The sequence below is a fragment of the Delphinus delphis genome, chromosome X (assembly GCF_949987515.2).
Source record: "Delphinus delphis chromosome X, mDelDel1.2, whole genome shotgun sequence".
Taxonomy (NCBI): domain Eukaryota; kingdom Metazoa; phylum Chordata; class Mammalia; order Artiodactyla; family Delphinidae; genus Delphinus; species Delphinus delphis.
Window position 1 is genome coordinate 27,886,838 of NC_082704.1, and position 6,305 is coordinate 27,893,142.

At 40.8% G+C, this 6,305-nt stretch overlaps 1 pseudogene; it reads left to right on the forward strand.

The window, feature by feature from the left end:
- Positions 1-357: 357 nt before the first annotated feature.
- On the forward strand, positions 358-719 carry LOC132418316 (small ribosomal subunit protein uS10-like; annotated as a pseudogene).
- Positions 720-6,305: the final 5,586 nt, after the last annotated feature.

Below are 6,305 nucleotides of genomic sequence, written 5' to 3' on the forward strand. Positions count from 1 at the left end.
ACCTGAAAATAACACAACATTGTAAATCAACTATACTCCAATAAAAATGTTTTAAAAAAAGAATCTGGTTCCCTTACCCTTGATTTTAGATTTTTGTGTTTATCAGAAGAGCCTCATTTTCCCTCACTGATTGACTTTATGATCCATAAATGTAATGATTTTTAACTTAGAAAATAAATTCATATTAATAAAATATAATTTTTATCTGTTTTATACATTGGGGTCTGTGTCAGATTTTTGTCTACGAAAGCATTCATCTGATTTGGAAAATTTTAAAAAGTCTGGTTCTTCGAGGAAGATGCGGTCACTGCTGCTGCAGAGCGCTGGTCCACCTGGTCAGGAAGCCACGCCGCAGCCATGGCTTTTCAAGACCCCTGAAAGACTCCCCTGGCGCCAGAAGTGGCAACTCACCGAATTAGAATTACCTTAACCAGCCGCAACACAAAATCTTTGGAGAAGGTATGTGTTGACTTGATCAGAGGCACAAAGTATAAGAATCTCAAAGTGAAAGGAGTAGTTCGGATGCCCACCAAGACTCTAAGAATAACTACAAGGAAAACTCTTTGTGGTGAGAGGGTCTGAGACTTGGGATTGGTTTCAGATGAGGATCCACAAGCGACTTCATTACCTTGCACAGCCCTTCTGAGGTTGTGAAACATGTTACTTCCATCAGTATTGAGCCAGGAGTCAAGGTTGAAGTTGCCATTGCAGATGCTTAAATCAACCTTTTTAATAAATTGATAATCAGTTGCGATTTTTTTTTAAGTCTGAAAACCAATATTCAACAGGCATAAGGGAGCCTCTGAAAATTTGGGGGTAGAAGAGTATAAATCTTAAGTCTTTGCAATTTTTCTGGTAGCAGTGTGAGCGATGGATTGAAGGGGAAAGGGTACAGACTGAAATCATGGAGACCAGTTAGAAGATCACTTCCGAAGTATAGCTGGGAGTGAATAGGGTCTAAACTAGGGGGCAGGGCAGTAGACAAGGGGAGGAGAAGATGGATGGGAGAGACGCTGAATGTGGGATTGACTTGACAAGACTTGACAACTGATTAGGCACGAGAGAGGGCAGTCAAAGCTGACATGCTGAGGTTTAAAACATAAGCCCCCAAGACAATGTCAGTCCTGTTCTTTAGATCTTACACAAAGAAAGAGCAGCAGATTTGGGATGCAAGAGCAGGAGATGATGGGTTCAGTTTGGGATGCATTGATTTTAAGTGTCTGTGGGCAGAAAAGTGGGAGAGACATCTAATCAGCAGCTGGATTATATTGGTCTAAAGCTCAGGAGATGGTTCTGGGCTGGACACAGAGCTAGAGATTTGGGATTGATCCACCTGGAATCCATGAAGTCCCAAAATTCCTACTGCAAACTGTAAATAGTAGTTTAATTAGATTGTGTGTTACCATTTTGGCCAATACTTTCAAGTTAAAAGGCATATGATAGCAATTTAAATTTTTTTGTTTCATTCTAAATGAAGTAGCAGTTTCTCTCAGTCTGTGCTAGATAGTGAGTTATTACATCGGGTAGTGGTTTTCCAGCTTAAATTATAGAGTGCTTACGGCAGAACCTGGGTAGACCTTGCAAGACCTATGTCAGAGCATTGACCTTGTAGAGCTAGGTAGCCCTAAGAGGATCACAGCTGAAGATAATACAGCTACATCCCAAATCTGCCACTGACTACAAGAGGCTTATGTTTCAGTAGTAGGAATATTTATCTAATGCCAGAATGATGTGAATTATGGGCATCGTGCAAAAATCCCAGTGCTGCTAAAGAAAACTAATTATTTACTAAACGGAGTTGTTACTGTGATATGCTTACAAGTTGCAGTCTGATAAATAATGGAACTTTAGAACTTACATGGCCTATAGAGTTCCAGCTCAACTTTCTAATTGAACAATTAACCCAAAGTTATACTTGGTAGTGGAGCTCAGAACTCAGGTCAGCCCACTGTGCTTCCCATGACATCATATTTGATCTAATTCCATTCCTATATTTTGTAAGTACAGTAGTCCTCTAATTCAGTGGGATATCCGGCATATAGGGGCAATTAACCTTATCTGTAAAAGGATGTTTATGTATCAAGCAGTGCTTGATCTGAGGGGAGATGAGGAAACTGTCATCATTCTACAGCCTTTTACCTTTGTAGATCAGCTTTTTCTTATTTCTCCTTGTACATATTTGCATATAGAACAGTTGGAGAGTGTGGATTATACAAGTGATAGCTGAATCTGCAAGGAAATTATCTATGTCAGAATGTCCAAGTACTAGAAGTTAAGGGGTGAGTGATGGGAAGGTGATAGTCACACTTTGAATGTGTGGAAACTAAGCAGTGTGGCTCATCTCCCTCTTTTTTTCCCCTGATCCTTACTAAACCCCTCATTTATGGCATCCTGGAAACGGTACCTACCTCAGAGTGGTGAATGGAACTCAGGACAAACTTAAGTCAAGAGGTGACCTTCTTATTAAAGCAACGAGAATGTGTTTTGTCCAGTTGAAAGAGATTGGCTTTGATTAAGCGTGGCACCAAGTTTGAAGCAATCAAATAATACTCTTTCACACTTTAAATATTTGGAATGATCACAGTCACTTTTTCAAATAGTGTCTCTCCACTTTTATCACAATCCTAAACTGTGTAATACTGAGTCTTTGTAATCCTAAAGAGGTTAAAGTAGCTTAAAATGGGAATTAGATTATGTGATACTTAATATTTCAAACATTTTTTTCTGATTTTAAAAACAAGATATAATCATTGTAGAACACTTTAAAAAGTACAGGAAAGTGTGAAAAAGAAAACAAAATTCACTCATTATCCCATCCTCTTTTGTGGTACCTGTTTTTAATGAAATGCACATATAAGTGTAATTACTTTAAAAACAGTAAACATTGAAATTCATGAAGTGAATCTGTGGGATAAATTGATCATCATTTGGCTTTTAGGAGTTCAAATGTCATCCATCCCAGACAGATAGGAAGGGAGCAGAGTGGCCCAGCGCTCTGCAGGAGAGTTGCTGATCTGCTGACAGCTGATAGGACACATTGTCATTGTTGAGGTCATCATGGTGGCAGAGCAGGCTGGTTCTGGACCAAATCTCATCCTGCCTCTGTCCTCATCCTGCCTCTGTCCTCCCATCTCACCTTTAAGTTAGTCAGTTGACATCTATTTATTAAGCAGAACTGAGTTAGGCGTAAATACAGAGAGAGGATAGAGAAGCCATCAAAATTGGGCAGGTTCCCTGCCTTTATGGAGATTAAAAACTAGTGGGGGGGCTTCCCTGGTGGCGCAGTGGTTGAGAGTCCGCCTGCCGATGCAGAGGTCACGGGTTCGTGCCCCGGTCCGGGAAGATCCCACATGCCGCGGAGCGGCTGGGCCCGTGAGCCATGGCCGCTGAGCCTGCGCGTCTGGAGCCTGTGCTCCGCAACGGGAGAGGCCACAACAGTGAGAGGCCCGCGTACCGCAAAAAAACAAACAACAACAACAACAAAAAAAACTAGTGGGAATGGTAAGCATTAAAGAATTATGCCAAGAAACAGAGCCGTGGCATTGGTGCGCTTCTGTGAGTTCCATTCTGAATGCTCTCCTTTTTATGTAATTAAAATGCTGAGAGATATATTTTGCCTACATAATGTATTACATACAGGATATTCCTATGCACATAATGCATTTATTTATACATATACAAGGTAGTGTAGGCAAAGCACCAATATTGTACTTTCTGGGAGATTTAAATGATTGATAATGGTAATTTTCACTCTGCTCTTTTCACTTCATATGCTGATTTTAGATCCTCACCCCTGGGTGACCTGGAGCTGTTAGTAAGGGCTGGGAGGGAGGAACACAAGGTGCTAAGAGACAAGATAACCGAAGAGAACTATTTAGATTGGGAAAGCGGCAGACACTCACTGCTTCCACACTTTCCCAGAGACCCTGTTTGGGTAAATACTAAGATCAAAAACAATTAAAAAAAAAAAAAAAAAGCTCCCAGGGAGCAGTTCAACTTTGCAGAAAAAGAAGGTAGGAATGGAAAATTGAGGGGCTATCTCAGGCAGTGGTTCTAGTTCAGAAATGTTCAATGCCGTTCTTCCTACAGAGCTGCTCTTTGTTTCATGTTTGATTTCTTCTACATGAATAATTCCCATTCTTGTGTTCAGATGCAACAATCCAGCATTCATTGTCATGATAAAAATAGAAAATGACAGGCATTGATTTTTCACAGCAATTAGTCCTACATCTGTTTTCTGATTTCTTGAGCATATACAGGCAAAACAGGCAGGACAGTAATGTGGAAGAGAGTGCCTCATGCATTTAATGGGAGACAGTTGTTTTGGCAAGTAAGGTGTGATGAAGGACGCTGTATTGGAGAGGGATTTTTTAAATCCATTTCAGATTTAACCTTCTGTCGTGTGTAAGAAACACCTGCTAAGAAGATCAGATTTCATATAGCTAGAATAACAATGACTTTATCAGGTTTTCCTTAATCTCTTCTAATACTTGCCATTCGAGGGACTGTTTCTCAACCCCATCTGTTTTTTTTGTTTGTTTTTATTTTATTTTATTTAATTAATTAATTTATTTATTTTGCTGTATGCGGACCTCTCACTGTTGTGGCCTCTCCCGTTGCGGAGCACAGGCTCCGGACACACAGGCTCAGCGGCTATGGCTCACGGGCCCAGCCGCTCTGCGGCATGTGGGATCCTCCCGGACCGGGGCACGAACCCGTGTCCCCTACATCGGCAGGCGGACTCTCAACCACTGTGCCACCAGGGAAGCCCCAACCCCATCTGTTTTGATTGTACCAAAAGGACCTGATAAGCTCAATTAGGATAATGTATACAGCAGCATTTTGTAAAAATGTTTCAGGACGATAAGATATTGTTATTCTTCATTCATTTCACAAATATTTATTGAGGGAATATTCTGTGCCAGGTACTATGCTAGATACTGGGAAAGTATCAATAGTATGTACTAGATACAAGGCAGGCAAAAGTGCTAGTCCAGGCTCTCATGGAGCTTTCATTTACTTCAATAAGTGTTCCCTGGTTCCCCCTTCCACCCCTCCCGCTGTGATGGGCGCACATCTCGATCACAGCACTTATCTCACTATAGCATGATAGGTCCTGGTTTACCCATCTATCTCTTCTGTTATCTTTTGAGCTCCTCAAAAACAGAGGGCATGTCCCCTTAGCTCCTTGGTATCTATGATGCCTGCCTTGCACACAGTATGTATTTAATTCGTGTTTATAGTAATGGATCAATTAATGCATGGTGGTTAATGTTGGCCCTGCAACCATAGACTCTCAGTCCAGACCATAAAATAGGCAGTGACATGTAAGACTGTATAGTCTAGCCTCTTTTTACACATGAGGAACTTGAGCCCCACTGATATGCTATGCGACTTTAGGCAAAGCAAATTATCATTCTGTCTCAGTATTCCCAACTGTAAAGTGGAGATAAAAGAATTTTAGAGCTGAAAGAAATTTCACAGAGGTCTCCTTGTCCAAATACTTCATTTGAGACGTGAATAAAGTGACACCCAGAAACGTTCAGCAGCTCTTCTAAGAGGAAATTAGTAGAGGATCTTCTGGCACCCATAATAATTCTCTTTTCACAATTCCTTGCTGCTTCTCTCTGTAAGCCTTAGTAGTATCACAAGATTGCTATAAAGTTACAGAGGAAGAATAGATATGGATGCTGTGATTGGAGTATAATTAAGTGCTACCACTTTGGAAAAAAACATTGGCATTATGTACTAAAGATGCACATCCCCTGGGAATTCCCTGGCGGTCCAGTGGTGGTTAGGACTCCACGCTTCCACTGAGGGGGGCCCAGGTTCGATCCCTGGTCAGGGATCCTGCAAGCTGCGTGGTGCAGGCAAAAAAAAAAAAAAAAAAAAAAGATGCATATCCCCTATGACCCAGAGGTTCAACTCCTAGTAATATACTCTAGAACTCTTGCACATGTACCTAAAGAGGCATGCACGGGAATATTCAGAGAAGCTTTGCCAATAATAGTAAAGAAACAAAATGAGACACAACCTCAATATCCATTGACAGGATGGATCAATAAATTCAGGCATTCACACAGATTGGAGTATGACGTAGCAAAGAAAACAAATCTCACAAAGACAATGTTGAGTGAAGAAAGCAAGAGGACTAGTTAATATCATCCACGGAAAGTTCGTTTATAAGCAAGGCTAAGTAATATGTGGTAAAGCAATAAATAGCAGTGAGACTGACAAATACAAAATACTGAAAAGCCTAGTGTAACAAATACAAAATACTGAAAAGCCTAGTGTAACAGCCTAGT